At 38.2% G+C, this 16,282-nt stretch overlaps 1 protein-coding gene across 2 annotated transcripts in view; it reads left to right on the forward strand.

The window, feature by feature from the left end:
* Positions 1–16,282, forward strand: part of bin3 (bridging integrator 3) — a 163,281-nt gene that overhangs the window by 118,769 nt on the left and 28,230 nt on the right. The gene's annotated exons all lie outside the window — the stretch shown is intronic.

Below are 16,282 nucleotides of genomic sequence, written 5' to 3' on the forward strand. Positions count from 1 at the left end.
ATCCGAATTGGGATTCCTATTCATCCCGATTCTAAATCGAGTCATGATTTAAAAAAAATCTATTTTTAGTAAAGATAACTTTTTAAAAATAAATTTTTTAGGCCATCTCCATGCAACCAGAAGGAGCTTTTATTATAATTATTATACCAAATAATACACTGCGAGAATCTGTTGATATCGAGAATCCATTCTGAATCGAATCGTTACCCCACGAATCGGGATCGGATTGTTACGTGAGCAAAGATTCACAGCCCTAATATTCTGCCACTTACCCACTGCATGGTTCCTGCTCGTCTTGGCACAGCTCCACTTGCTATTTGAATAATCAATCAATCAATCAATCAATGTTTATTTATATAGCCCTAAATCACAAGTGTCTCAAAGGGCTGCACAAGCCACAACGACATCCTCGGTACAGAGCCCACATAAGGGCAAGGAAAAACTCACCCCAGTGGGACGTCGATGTGAATGCTTATGAGGAACCTTGGAGAAAACCGCATATATATATATATATATATATATATATATATATATATATGTATATATGTATATATATATATATATATATATGTATATATGTATACATATATATATATATATGTATGTATATATATATATATATGTATGTATATATATATATATATATATATATATATATATATATATATATATATATATATATATATATATATGTATATATGTATACGTATATATATATATATATATATATGTGTTGGCCCTGCGATGAGGTGGCGACTTGTCCAGGGTGCACCCCGCCTTCTGCCCGATTGTAGCTGAGATAGGCTCCAGCACCCCCCGCGACCCCAAAGGGAATAAGCGGTAGAAAATGGATGGATGGATGAATGTATTCATATATATATATGTATATATGTACACATATATATATTTATGTGTATATATATATGTATACATATATATATGTATATATATGTATTCATATATACATGTATATATATATGTATACATATATATATATATATATGTATGTATATATATATACAGTCTATATATATATATATATATATATATATATATATATATATATATATGTATATATATATATATGTATACATATATATATGTATACATATATGTATATATATATACAGTATATGTTGCAGCCTCCTGCGAAATATCACAATATATCACATATATATATATATATCACAATATATTACAGGGCAGCACGGTGGAAGAGGGGTTAGTGCATCTACCTCACAATACGAAGGTCCTGGGTAGTCTTGGGTTCAATCCCGGGTTCGGGATCTTTCTGTGTGGAGTTTGCATGTTCTCCCCGTGACTGCGTGGGTTCCCTCCGGTTACTCCGGCTTCCTCCCACCTCCAAAGACATGCACCTGGGGATAGGTTGATTGGCAACACTTAATTGGCCCTAGTGTGTGAATGTGAGTGTGAATGTTGTCTGTCTATCTGTGTGGGCCCTGTGATGACGTGGCGACTTGTCCAGGGTGTACCCCGCCTTCCGCCCGATTGTAGCTGAGATAGGCTCCAGCACCCCCTGCGACCCCAAAGGGAATAAGCGGTAGAAAATGGATGGATGGACAATATATTACAAATGCCAAAAGCAGTGAAGTTGTCACATTGTGTAAATGGTTAATAAAAACAGAATACAATGATTTGCAAATCCTTTTCAACTTATATTCAATTGAATTGCCTGCAAAGACAAGATATTTAATTTTTTTTTGCAAATAATCATGAACTTAGAATTTAATGGCAGCAACACACATTGCAAAAAACGAGTCACAGGGGCATTTTTACCACTGTGTTACATGGCCTTTTCTTTTAACAACACTCAGTAAAGGTTTGGGAACTGAGGAGACACATTTTTGAAGTGGAATTCTTACCCATTCTTGCTTGATGTACAGCTTAAGTTGTTCAACAGTCTCCCTTCTGCTATTTTAGCCTTCATATTGCACCACACATTTTCAATGCGAGACAGGTCTGGACTACAGCCAGGCCAGTCTAGTACCTGCACTCTTTTACTATGAAACCACGCTGTTGTAACACGTGGCTTGGCATTGTCTTGCTGAAATAAGCAGGGGAGTCCATGATAACGTTGTTTGGATGGCAACATATGTTGGTTTTCTGAAGTGTTCCCGAGCCCATGTGGTGATAACCTTTACACACTGATGTCGCTTTTTGATGCAGTACCACCTGAGGGATCCAGGGTCACGGCCTTGCCGCTTATATGCATTGATTTTTCCAGATTCTGTGAACCTTTTGATGATATTACGGAGTGTAGATGTTGAAATTCCTAAATTCCTTGCAATAGCTGGTTGAGAAATGCTGTTCTTAAACAATTTGCTCAGGCAGGCATTTGTTGACAAAGTGGTGACCCTCGCCCCATCCTTGTTTGTGAATGTGCAGTGTCTCCCCCAGAACGGAGACAGGCGGACGTACGAGGAAGGGGCTGGGTGGGTGTAAGGAACAGTGTAATTTGGCCTGTCGCCATCACGTCTCCATCTCATCGCTGCCACCACAGCCGGGGGGGGCAATAGACTGCAGACTGTGGTGAAGTAGGCCGGCTTCGCCGCGTGAAGAAGCTTACAATTTGTGTTTTCCGTTCAGTATACTGAATAGCCATATACGATATATATCTCAATATTTTTTCCGTAAAGTAAAAACAAAAACAATCCTAGTTACCTGAGATACTAAGTATGTCATTATTTTGACTTAGTAAATATTGATTTACTAAGTCAAATGAATGACTTACTGTAAATAAGCGTTTGCAATAAGATTTTGAAAAAAATAGTTAAAAGTGGGGCCACATGCTGACTTATGCTCAACTCATCATGCTTAATGTATTACAGCATTAAGCCTGTAGTTGATTTTTATTATGTCAATTTTATATTTTTATCAACATGTTATAGCAGGGACCCTGCCATTCAAAACTAGGCTGCTACATTACTAATGATTAATGTAACTATAGCTGAAAAAATAGTACAATAGCAAAAGGAGAGACTATTCATCCCTGAACACCATGGAGTTCATGTAGGCTTTATGATGCAGTTACATTATTATATCAACTATCAGAGACAGAAACTCTTCATTTAACATAATGTCCTTTTTTGCTGCTTCAACACAGAAAAAGGTAAAGTGAAATAACTTAGTTTACTATAGGTCAATAATGCTTGTCTTTCTCTCAGACAGACAGGGCTTTGCTGTCCGTAACACACGCACACACACACCGCAAAATGAGCTAACGTTACGCTAAAAGCTAATTAGCCTTCACCTCAAGGACTGCGAGCGAGCTGAGCTGCCGCTTATATTTCTAGAACGTCAACGGGCTCATAGTGATGTTACTAGTAGTTGACTGGGAGGTGTTTATTATATTTGGGGAGAGTCCGCTGCCTGATGCTTACCTGCCTAGTGGTTAGAGTGTCCGTCCTGAGATCGGTAGGTTGGGAGTTCAAATCCCGGCCGAGTCATACCAAAGACTATAAAAATGGGACCCATTACCTCCCTGCTTGGCACTCAGCATCAAGGGTTGGAATTGGGGGTTAAATCACCAAAATGATTCCCGGGCGCAGCCACCGCTGCTGCCCACTGCTCCCCTCACCTCCCAGGGGGTGATCAAGGGTGATGGGTCAAATGCAGAGAATAATTTCGCCACACCTAGTGTGTTTGTGACAATCATTGGTACTTTAACTTTAACTTTAAACACCTTTCTGCTAACCCGCACCGTCTCTCCTCTCTGCCTGCTTGTGCCGTGAGCACTGACTCCATGCGCTCTGAATACTCACTGCTGATTGGCTGTTACCGCTCTGAATACGCACTGCTGATTGGCTGTTACATGCGCTCTGAATACGCACTGCTGATTAGCTGTTACCGCTCTGCGTGTAACCAATCAGATGGTTGTGTGGATGGTTGTGTGGGTGGGACAATGCTGGGTGCTGCAGAGACGTACTGACAGAGGCAGAGGCAGTACGAAGCGTAGCAACTTGTTAAGACTTTAGTTTAGCACCAAATAATATAAATACATTTAATAAAGTCAAATACAAATAAGGCGACAAGAGAAGTATCCTGCACTTCTCTTTTGTAAAGTAAATCTGAACAGCCGATATGGGCATCTACATCAACTATATCAGTGGTGCTCATTACATCGATCGCGAGCTACCGGTCGATCTCGGAGGGTGTGTCAGTCGATCACTAGCCAGCCATTAAAAAAATAGTCCTAAAAATGAGCGATCATAAATCTTCACTATGACGTCACTTTCGTCACTTGATTGACATTCACGGCACCCGAGGGTCTTCTGAGATGACGCTGGCTGCTGTCAGCTCATTAAAATTACCGACTGGAAGGCGAGAAACACTTTATTTCAACAGACTCTGGCGCCGTACCTGTCGTCAAAGCTCCAAAGACCGACTGCACAGTTGCACAATAAAAGCGCTACTTCATCCTGCTTGCGCTACCAAAATAAGAGTCTCAGAAAGCTCGCGTGCACAAGCTAGCAAGCTAAGGAGTTTGCCGACAATGTATTTCTTGTAAAGTGTATACAAAGGAGTACGGAAGCTGGATAAATAAAATGCCAAAAACCAACCACTTTCATGTGGTATTGGACAGAAAGGAGGACTTTTTTTCTCCTCCATTCGAAAATGCGGACCTTATCAGCACTACTGTCTGATTCCAATCAATGCAAGTCATCACAATCAGGTAATACACCAACTTATATTATTGTCTTCATGAAAGAAAGGAATCTATATGTGTTAAACATGCTTGTATTATCTCTAAACACTTTTAACTTATTAACAATATTAACTATATGTGTTAAACATGCTTGTATTATCTTTAAACACCTTTAAGTTGTTAACAATATTAACTATTTGTGTTAAACATGCTTGTATTATCTTTAAACACCTGTAACTTATTAACAATATTAACTATATGTGTTAAACATGCTTGTATTATCCTTAAACACCTTTAACTTATTACCAATATTAACTATAAGTGTTAAACATGCTTGTATTATCTTTAAACACCTTTAACTTGTTAACAATATTAACTGTGTTAAACATTATTGTATTATCATTAAACACCTTTAATTTATTAACAATATTAACTATATGTGTTAAACATGCTTGCATTATCATTAATCACCTTTAACTTGTTAACAATATTAACTATATGTATTAAACAAACTTGTATTTTCATTAAACACCTTTAATTTATTAACAATATTAACTATATGTGTTAAACATGCTTGTATTATCATTAAACACCTTTAACTTGTTAACAAAAACATGTTTCATAAATAAGTAAATATAAATTATATATATGAACAGTGTTGGGACTAACGCGTTACTTTGTAACGCGTTACTGTAACGCCGTTAGTTTCGGCGGTAACTAGTAATCTAACGCGTTATTTTTTTATATTCAATAACTCAGTTACCGTTACTACATGATGCGTTACTGCGTTATTTTACGTTATTTTTTATGTAGTATCGGCTAGAAACTGAGGATCTGAGTGTGTTTTATTCCAGCGAAGCAGAGACGTGCTTCTGATTCTTCCTCTGCGCTCTCTGTGTGTGCGTGTGACTGTGTGTCTGAGTGTGGGAAGGGGAGGGGAGGGGAGGGGAGGGGAGAGGGGTGCGCAATACAACCGTTGGCCAACAAAAAAGTAACCACAGAACACTATACGCCTATACGGTATAGTGTTCTGTGGTTACTTTTTGGTTGGCCAAGCGGACGTGACGACAGGCTGTCCCCACTCAGATCCGCACAGACCGGGAGGGGGCGTGCCTTAAGTCCGGCTGGAAATCGGCAGAAATTTGGAGAATGGTTGTCCCAGGGAGAGGCAGTGAAATTCGGGAGGGTTGGCAAGTATGAGATATTCTCACTTCTTTTCTTTTGTCGAGCACAAAACATTTTAGTTAAATGTAAGTTGTGTCTTGGATCAAAGATCCCGTCTACTGCCCAAAACAACAATTCAAATCTGCCTGGTTAGGCTCTGTGTATGTCACGTGTGCCTTCCTTAGGTGAAGCCAGCTTTACAGCTATGTTGTTGATTGATTGATTGCAACTTTTATTAGTAGATTGCACAGTACAGTACATATTCCGTACAATTGACCACTAAATGGTAACACCCAAATACGTTTTTTAACTTGTTTAAGTCGGGGTCCAGATACAGATATATACTATCAAGTATATACTAACATCATAATACAGTCATCACACAAGATAATCATCAGGGTATATACATTGAATTATTTACATTATTTACAATCCGGGGTGTGGGATATGGAGGGGGGGGGGGTTAGGTTTGGTTGGTATCAACACTTCAGTCATCAACAATTGCATCATCAGAGAAATGGACATTGAAACAGTGTAGGACTGACTTGGTAGGATATGTACAGCAAGTAGTGGACACAGAGAGAGAGAGATCAGAAAGTATAAGAAAAAGTGTCTACATTTGATTATTTACAATCCGAAGAGGTATTATGTGGAAGGGAGGGTGTTAGTTTAGGGTTGTAGTTGCCTGGAGGTGTTCTTTTAGTGCGGTTTTGAAGGAGGATAGAGATGCCCTTTCTTTTACACCTGTTGGGAGTGCATTCCATATTGAAGTGGCATAGAAAGAGAATGAGTTAAGACCTTTATTAGTTCGGAATCTGGGTTTAACGTGGTTAGTGTTAGTGTTAGTGTTATTATGCTGTTTGTTACTTATGTATTTTATGTTGCAGCTATTTAAAATAGTTTTGTCAATTTGTTCTGGCCTGAAATAAATTGGCCCTTTGAAACATATCTTTGTCTTTGTGTGTTGTATGTAGAGCACATTGCTTAGCAGAGTTCAGTGATGCAAATGTATGTCAAGTTGATCAACAGATTGTATTATTCTCCAGTGCAATAACAGTACTAAAATGAAGGCTAAAAGGGCATTAATGGGAGCTTTAAAAAAAAAAAGTAGAAGAAGTAACTAAATAGTTACTTTTCACAGTAACGCATTACTTTTTGGTGTAAGTAACTGAGTTAGTAACTGAGTTACTTTTGAAATAAACTAGTTACTGTTTTTCAGTAACTAACCCAACACTGTATATGAATGAGGTAGATCCCCACGACTTGATCAATTGAAAAGTAGCTCGCCTGCAGAAAAAGTGTGAGCACCCCTGAACTATATGATTTGCCTGAGAAGCTGGACAGGACAAAATTAAAAAATAAAATAAGACTTTAGTTTAGGCGGTGGGTTTTTGTTAAGGTGGCCGCCTTAACAACAAAGCGCTGTGGGAAGCCCTGGAATGACTGAGCATTTCATGGAAGCTGCTTTTATACCCAATCATGGCACCCACCTGTTCGCAATTAGCCTGTTCACATGTGGGATGTTCCAAAAAAGTGTTTGATGAGCATTCCTCAACTTTCTCAGTCTTTTTTGCCACTTGTGCCAGCTTTTTTGAAACATGTTGCAGGCATCAAATTCCAAATGAGCTAATATTTGCAAAAAAATAAAGTTTACCTGCTCGAACGTTAAATATCTTGTCTTTGCAGTGTATTCAGCTGAATATAGGTTGAAAAGGATTTGCAAATCATTGTATTCTCTTTTTATTTACCATTTACACAACGTGACAACTTCACTGCTTTTGGGTTTTGTATATATATATATATATATATATATATATATATATATATATATATATATATATATATATATTAGGGCTGCAACAACTAATCGATTAAATCGATTAAAATTGATTAATTTAGTCATCGATTCGTTGGATTTATGCTATGCGCATGCGCAGAGGCAATTTTTTTATTTTTTTTAAAATATTTTTATTTTTTATTTTTTAATTTTTTAATAAACCTTTATTTATAAACTGCAACATGTACAAACAGCTGAGAAACAATAATAAAAATAAGTATGGTGCCAGTATGCTGGTTTTTTTCTCAACAAAATACTGGAAAGGATAGAAATGTAGTTTGTCTCTTTTATCCGATTATTAATCGATTAATCGAAGTAATAATCGACAGATTAATCAATTATCAAATTAATCGTTAGTTGCAGCCCTAATATATATATATACAGTATATATATATATATATATATATATATATATATATATATATATATATATATATATATATATATATATATATATATATATATATATATATATATAAGGTTGGTGACCACTGGTCTATGTGATGAGTGTAGTGAAGGTAAAAGTGAACAATGTGGTGTCTGGAAGACAGTTTATGTGGTTTTTATTCCTAATAGTCGCCCCCATCTGAGCACCAGCGAGTGCTATTCCATTTCTCCAGCCGCTTTTTTTCTTTTTTCCTAAACACACACATGCAAAGCAGAGGTACTTAAGGGAGTGGTTGATGCTCCCACTCATCTTCCGGAGGGCTTGTTAAGGTTGTGCTTCCTCCTGTGGCTCCTCCCATCTTTCTAAAGAGAGATGTTTCCCACGGAGGCATCTCATGCAATGACATCTAGCAGCTCTTTAAAACAAATAAATAGTTTGTGCAGTGGACACTTTAAGGATGTTTGATCAGTGAAAGTCTACAAGTCCCCCCACCCCCTTTTGTGGTCTCGCTCTGGTGGCGGAACAGTGACAGGATGGAATGGTTCTAATTTCCTCTTCCTGGTGGGCGGCAGGCGGACGTGTGGGCCGGCTCACTATATGGCAAAGGGCCCAGCTTCCTGGGCCCAGAGCAGTGAAGGGCTTGAGAAAGAAGTGTCACAAGACGGTGCATGCTCTCCAGCATAAGTCCAACATTTATGTGATGAAACTTTTAATGTCACCTCTTCATTAGCAAACACTCTTATTTGGTGAAACATCTTGCCTAAAAGCTGCCATTAAGACTCCATTAGTCCATCTCTAATGAATATTTCCTCATTGTTTACTTGGAATGTGAATACTATTAGTGATCTTGTGTTGAGGAGAATTAGGAGAGCGTTAATACTAATGGATGTTCTTGCTTATTTAAGATCTTGGCATCAGGCCGCAATGCTGTACTTAAAATGTGCGGGAAAAAAAACCCTTCATCTTGCCTCTCCTTTCTCCTCTGTCTTTTCTATCTGGTGGCCCAGATGTGTATTTCATCCACTCTGCATGGTCCCTGAGTGACATCACAGGGCTTGTGTGGAAGGGAGGGGAGTGCGTGGGCATGGAAGCATTTGTGTTATCTGTCCTTTCTAACCTTCCCCTTGTACACGCTTTAGTGAGTGGACTTTGTTTGGGAATGTCGCATGGCACTCGCATTTGAAACCTACCAAGAACTGGACTTTTGCCGAATTTTAGATGCTGTTTTGGCTTTGATAATCCAGAGGAACCACCTATGGTCAAAAGGAATTACCGTATTTCCCCAACCAGAGAGCGCACCAGTATATAAGCCGCACCCACTACATTTTAGGGGAAATTTTTGTATTTAGTATTGTTATTTTTTATTTTTTTTTATTTGCTTACAGACATAATTTTGTATGACATTATTGTTTCTTTTGTTGATATCAGAGTCCGTTCTGCAAAAAAAGTAACCTCTAGAAGTGCACAGTTTATGGACAGTTAAAATATACATCATAATATAATACAATTTCATACCAAAAGGTTGACATTTATGAAAAAGGAATCTTTAAATACACCAAATCAGTCTCAATATTGTATTATTCAAATTTGATTAAAAAGTTGCATCTTGAAGATCTGCGATAATCTCATCATATGTACAGAGGTTTTTACACATATTAGCCGCAACAGACTTTAAACTGCAGACATACACCTTGTGAAATGTTTATTTACATATCTTTATTGTCAATACAGTATTAAAAAATTTAGATGGTAAAAACATTGTCCTGCAGATATATGATTACCATTAACTTGTACAACATTTAATGTACAGAATATCAGAAGCATTTATTCTGGTACAAATATCACAGATTACATTTCCAAACATCTTTGACTATCAAACCATGATTGTAACGAAACACATTTGGTGATATTAATGCGTGAAACCGGTATCTAAACATGGAAGTGTTGCTCCTCCTCTGAATGCAAGTGCTCCTACAGCAGGGATACAAATTCTGTATTCCTACACAATACAAAATCTGGTAAAACACCAACGCACTGCAGGTATTTTTTTTAATTTGTCAATAGAACCATGCTTATGTCCATTTTGTGTTGAGATGTTAGCATAAGGTAAAAAGAAAAAAGTGTTTAATTAAAGCATACTAGTTGTCCTGTCAGTCATGGTAATAGAAACTTGAAATGTATCCACCTAGAGTACACTTATGATGAAAAATGATTTTTATCTGCAATTAATCACGATTAATTTTGAGTTCACTCTGAACAAACTGTGATTAATGGCGATTAAATATTTCAATTGTTTGACAACGATTACAGGATAGGAAACCTACCAATAACTGGACTTTTGCTGAATTTTAGATGCTGTTCCAGCGTTTTGGCTTTGATAATCCAGAGGAACCGCCTTGGTCAAAATAAATTACCGTATTTTCCCGACTATCGAGCGCACCGCCATATAAGCCGCACCCAACGACACCCAAATATTAATTATGAAATGCTGTTAGTATATTAAATAGATACTAATAAAAATTTATTTTTTATAAACAGGAAGTTGCAGGAACGTACACATGATCCCCTGCTTACATCTCATTGTGCAACATGTGAATGTTTTAATGGGAACTAAATGCAATGTCTGAAAGGGGTACAAATTATTTCCAAAGTAGGACCTCCACCCAGACAAACAACACAAGTACACAGTTCATGAAAAACAATATTTTTTGTAATTGTCATTGTAAGTGGGCCTAAACACTTATATTAGAAAATCATCTCATGGAAATGACTGCTGTCATTTGATTATAATAATAAGAGAATGTTGTCTGTCTATCTGTGTTGGCCCTGCGATGAGATGGGGACTTGTCCAGGTTGTACCCCGCCTTCCGCCCGAATTCAGCTGAGATAGGCTCCAGCGACCTTGAAAGGGACAAGCGGTAGAAAATGGATGGATGGATGGAGATTGAACTTGTTATTTAGTCAGGTTTGGGACAGGTGTGCTGCTGGTGTAGCCACAGTGTGCACGTCTGATGTTGCTCACATGGGCTCCAATGAATGCTCAGGGAGTTTTTGCGTTTGCTCACACACATGAAAAATTAGAGGGAACATTGGCCGCACCCACTAAATTTGAGGGGGAAAAAATATTTTTACACATATTAGCCGCAACGGACTATAAACTGCAGACATACACGTTGTGAAATGTTTATTTACATATCTTTATTGTTTCCAAACGGTGCCTGTAACGCGGCAGCAAAACGGCTGATAAAAAAAAATTGTAGTAATCGTCATGGACTCCACTAGCTGCAAAATGTTTAGCAGGTTCAATATTATATTAATATAATATCAATATTATCAATACAGTATTAAAAAGTGCAGATATATGATTACCATTAACTTGTACACCATTTAATGTACAGAATATCACAAGCATTTATTCAGGTACAAATAGCACAGATTACATTTCCAAACATCTTTGACTATCAAACTATGATCGTAACGATACACATTTGGTGTTATTAATGCGTGAAACCGGTATCTAAACATGGAAGTGTAGCTCCTCCTCTGAATGCAAGTGCTCCTACAGCAGGGATACAAATTCTGTATTCCTACACAGTAAAAAATCTGGTAAGACATTTTTTGTTTATTATTGTCCTTAAAACCGTGCTTATGTCCATTTTCTGTTGAGATGTTCAAAAAAGCATAATGTAAAAAAAAAAAGTGTTTAATTAAAGCAAACTAATTGTCCTGTCAGTCATGGTAATATAAACTTGTAATATATCCATCCAGAGTACACTTATTATGATGAAAAATTATATTTTTGAGTTCACTCTGAACAAACTGTGATTAATGGCGATTAAACATTTTAATGGTTTGACAGCCCTAGTTGATATTGTCAACGTGGCTCACCATAAATACGAGGGTTAGCCTACCTAGTTTACCCTCAATCTCCATTTTACCACATTTAGAATGTAGAGTTTGCACTGTAGAAGTAATTTCAACTCCAGGGTGTTGACTTTATTTCCAAAGCAGCAGCGTACGTGTGTTTTCATCAAGCATAAGGCAAGTTACAGCAGATCAAACTCCCACTCGCATGTTGGTCACACACACACACACACACACACACACACACACACACACACACACACACACACACACACACACACACACACACACACACACACACACACACACACACACACACACTCTCACATTCTCACACACTCACGTGGCCAACTGCTCCTAAGCCATTTAGAGGAAGTTATTTTGCATGCCATATTTCACTGACTTTCTAACAGGCGTCACTCTGGAAGGTGAGCACATCAACAATTCCATCCTCCTTGTGGCTTTGCTGTGTGATCTTTGCACGTGTGAGTTATGTGATGGAGCTGGAATAGGAGAGACCGGTAGCTTCCTAGACCTGAGTTATTTAGACCAGACTTTGGCTTGGCCGGCTTGTGCCACTGCCCCCTTTTGTGGACTGGCAGCGCTTCATAAACACACTTTGTCAGCCAGATGCTATTTCCATGCTGTCTGTTCACCACACCCTGACCTGTCATCTCCATGTACTGTGGAACCTCGCTCTTCAAGGTGCTTCACCAAGCCAAACATTCAGAGTTCCCCTTAAAAAAAACAATGTAAACATGAATAATTGGTTCTAGCTTCGACAAAAGTCCCTATTTTAGTAAAACAAAAAAGAAGACACTGTTGTGTTTGTGTGTGTGTGTATATGTATATATATATATATATTTATATATACACATATGTGTGTATATTAGGGATGTCCCGATCCGATATTTGGATCGGATCGGCTGCCGATATTTGCCAAAAATTGCGTATCGGCAAGGCATGGGAAAATGCCGATCCAGATCCAGTTTAAAAAAAAACTCCGGTCCGTGTTTTCCAACGCACCTATTTAAATAATACATTCCACTTTTCTGCTGCTCCGTAATTTCCGTTCCGCATTTTCCAGCACACCTTCAACACATCCACAATTCTCACGCAGTTGCTTTTAGCTGCTGGCATTACACGACAGGCTCTTCTCACTCTTTCCTGTGTCTCCCTCTCACAGACAGCGAGCGCACCTTCTTACACACGTCACATACTGTCACGTCATACGTCACATACGTATACGTCCTCTCCCAGCAGAGAGCGAGGTAGCAGCATGGCTAACGTTAGCTGTGATGCTAGCGCAGCCGCTAAGGTGCGCGCCTGCTCAAGCGTCCTCTGCGCACGGCAAATCTATGCCACGCACAAAATCAAATAAAAAAATAAGCGCATAACAATTTTCGACACACGGACACGACAGAAACAACAGTTTTCGTCATCATTGTTCAAATATTGTGACGTCTGTCGAGACGCTTATCTCCATTCGGTGCCACACGTCCACACCATCAAAATGGCGAGGCAAAAATTTCCACATCAACACCGTATGAAAAAATTAGTGATTTTTTTAGTTGTGATTTCCTTCTCTGCATGAACGTTTAAAAGTAGCATATATTATTAATGCAGTATGAAGAAGAATGTTTTAATGTAGACATGCAAGCCTTGAAAGAACATTTTGAAAATCAAGACTACATTTCCTGCAAATGGGTGCATTTCTACCCTATATTTTAACTTTAGATTTATTCTCATATCAAACTCTTTTGGCTGTCTTTTTGACACTTACATCAGGCGACCCCCTCCAGCCCTGGATTATAAATAATGTAAATAATTCAATGTGATTATCTTGTGTGATGACTGTATTATGATGATAGTATATATCTGATAGTATATATCTGTATCATGAATCAATTTAAGTGGACCCCGACTTAAAAAAGTTGAAAAACTTATTCGGGTGTTACCATTTAGTGGTCAATTGTACGGAATATGTATTTCACTGTGCAACCTACTATATAAAAGTCTCAATCAATCAATCAAAACACATAGAATCATTATACTGCTGTGATTATATGCATCAAGTGTTCATTCAAGGCTAAGGCAAAATATCAAGATATATATTGTGTATCGCAATATGGCCTTAAAATATCGCAATATTAAAAAAAGGCCATATCGCCCAGCCCTAGTTCAATGATGCCATTTCTGTTTGTCATGTATAATTTTGTCTATTTTGTGTTTATCCTTGAATAAACAGGTCAGTTTCTTGTTACCAACCATTGTGTATTATTCAAACTCCCCTAATTCAGCTGGCTAGTTGTTATCAAGAGTACTAAAACCCTTTTCAACATGATTCTGACAACCAAGTAGGCTAAATAACTTTAAACTTTAATACATGCTCGGATAGGCCAGTATCGGTCAGTATCGGTATCGGTCAGTATCGGTATCGGATCGGAAATGCAAAAACAATATCGGTATCGGATCGGAAGTGCAAAAACCTGGATCGGGACATCCCTAGTGTATATATATATATATATATATATATATATATATATATATATATATATATATATATATGTATATGTGTGTGTATGTATATATATATATGTATATGTGTGTGTATATATATATATGTGTGTATATATATATATATATGTGTGTTTGTGTGTATATATATATGTGTATATATATATATATATATATATATATATATATATATATATATATATATATATATATGTGTGTGGAAAAAAAATCACAAGACTATTTCATCTCTACAGGCCTGTTTCATGAGGGGGGGTTTCCCTCAATCATCAGGAGATTTTAATGGGAGCATTCACATACCATGGATTATATAGGGCACAGAGTGGGTGGGTACAGGCTGGTGTAGGGGCGTGGTGATTGGCTCATGTGTTACCTAGGAGGTGTTTCCGTCTGTGGCGGCATGCTGTTACAATTTCGCTGCGCTTGTTGAGGGATGACAGGTCTGGACGGTAAATAATAAACAGTTTTTCTTTCAAGCATAGGTTGCATCTTTTATTACCACTATTGTAAGGTGTGCTGGATGCAAGAATTTGCCATGTTATTGAATATTCAACATTATTGTCTTTGAGGTCCCAAATGTGTTTGCTGAGTTCTGTGGTATTCCGCAGGTTTTGGTTCCTGAAAGAAGCCTTGTGATTGTTCCATCTGGTTTTGAACTCTCCTTCAGTTAATCCTACATATGTGTCGGATGTGTTAATGTCCTTGCGTGTTACCTTAGATTGGTAGACAACTGATGTTTGTAAGCACCCCCCGTTGAGAGGGCAATCAGGTTTCTTTCGACAGTTGCAACCTTTGTTGGTTTTGGAGTCGCTCTGTCCGGGGGCCGACGGCTCATTTGCAATTGTTTTGTTGTGGTTTGAGATGATTTGTCGTATATTGTTCATACAGCTGTAGCTCAATTTAATGTTGTTCTTGTTGAATACTTTTCTTAGGGTGTTGTCTTTGGGAAAGTGTTTGTCAATCAGATTGAGGAATTTGTGTCCAATGTTAGTTGAGACGTTTTTGCTGTATGGGGGGTTGTACCAGATGATGTCGTTTCGTTTTCTGTTCTTTTTCGGTTGGTTTCCTGGCGTGGGTTCATAGGTGAGGGTGAAATTGTATCCGCTTTCATCAAGGGCTTTTTGGTACGGGGGGGTTGCTTGGTCAAATTCAGCTTTGCTAGATGACAGCATCGATAGCCTTTTATTAATTCCGGTAGGTATTCTTTTCGTGGTGGTGGGTGGGTGGTTGCTGTCATGGTGCACATATTGGAGTGTTGTGTTGGGTTTCGTGAATGGTTGGTAGCTGTTATTTCTCAGGTTGAAAGTGACGTCAAGGAAGTTGACGGTTTGCTTGTTGGCTTCAATCGTGATCCGTAGGCCGTTCTCTTTGAAAATTTGGCATATGCGCTTCTTGGTATTCTCGCTGCTCCTTGGCGAGGCGCGACACACTGCCAGTCCGTCATCACGGTAAATACCAAGGTTCAGATTGAGGCTGGCGAGCTGGGAGAGGAGGAAACTCCCAACGAGTTCACACGTTTCTGCTCCGTCAAAACTTCCCATAGTGACGTCAAATGTTGCATTGTTCTTTTTTTGCCATGGTGTACTGTTGTGGATGAGAATGGAGTTTTTTGCGTGGATGATGATGTTTCTTTCGTTGCCTGTGATTGAGTCGTAGTCTGAGGCGAAGTCTAGTGCTTGAGTCAGTAGGTCTTGCGTGATGGAAGGGTAAAATTCTTCGATATCAAAGGAGATAAAGTTGTGCTGTTGTTTGTCTTGGATGTTGTTGAACCATTTGATTACTGCTGCTGTATTTCTCCATTGGTTGAGTGGTGTTTTGTCCTTGATTT

Source organism: Nerophis lumbriciformis, linkage group LG24 (genome assembly GCF_033978685.3).
Source record: "Nerophis lumbriciformis linkage group LG24, RoL_Nlum_v2.1, whole genome shotgun sequence".
In the NCBI taxonomy this organism is placed as follows: Eukaryota; Metazoa; Chordata; class Actinopteri; order Syngnathiformes; family Syngnathidae; genus Nerophis; species Nerophis lumbriciformis.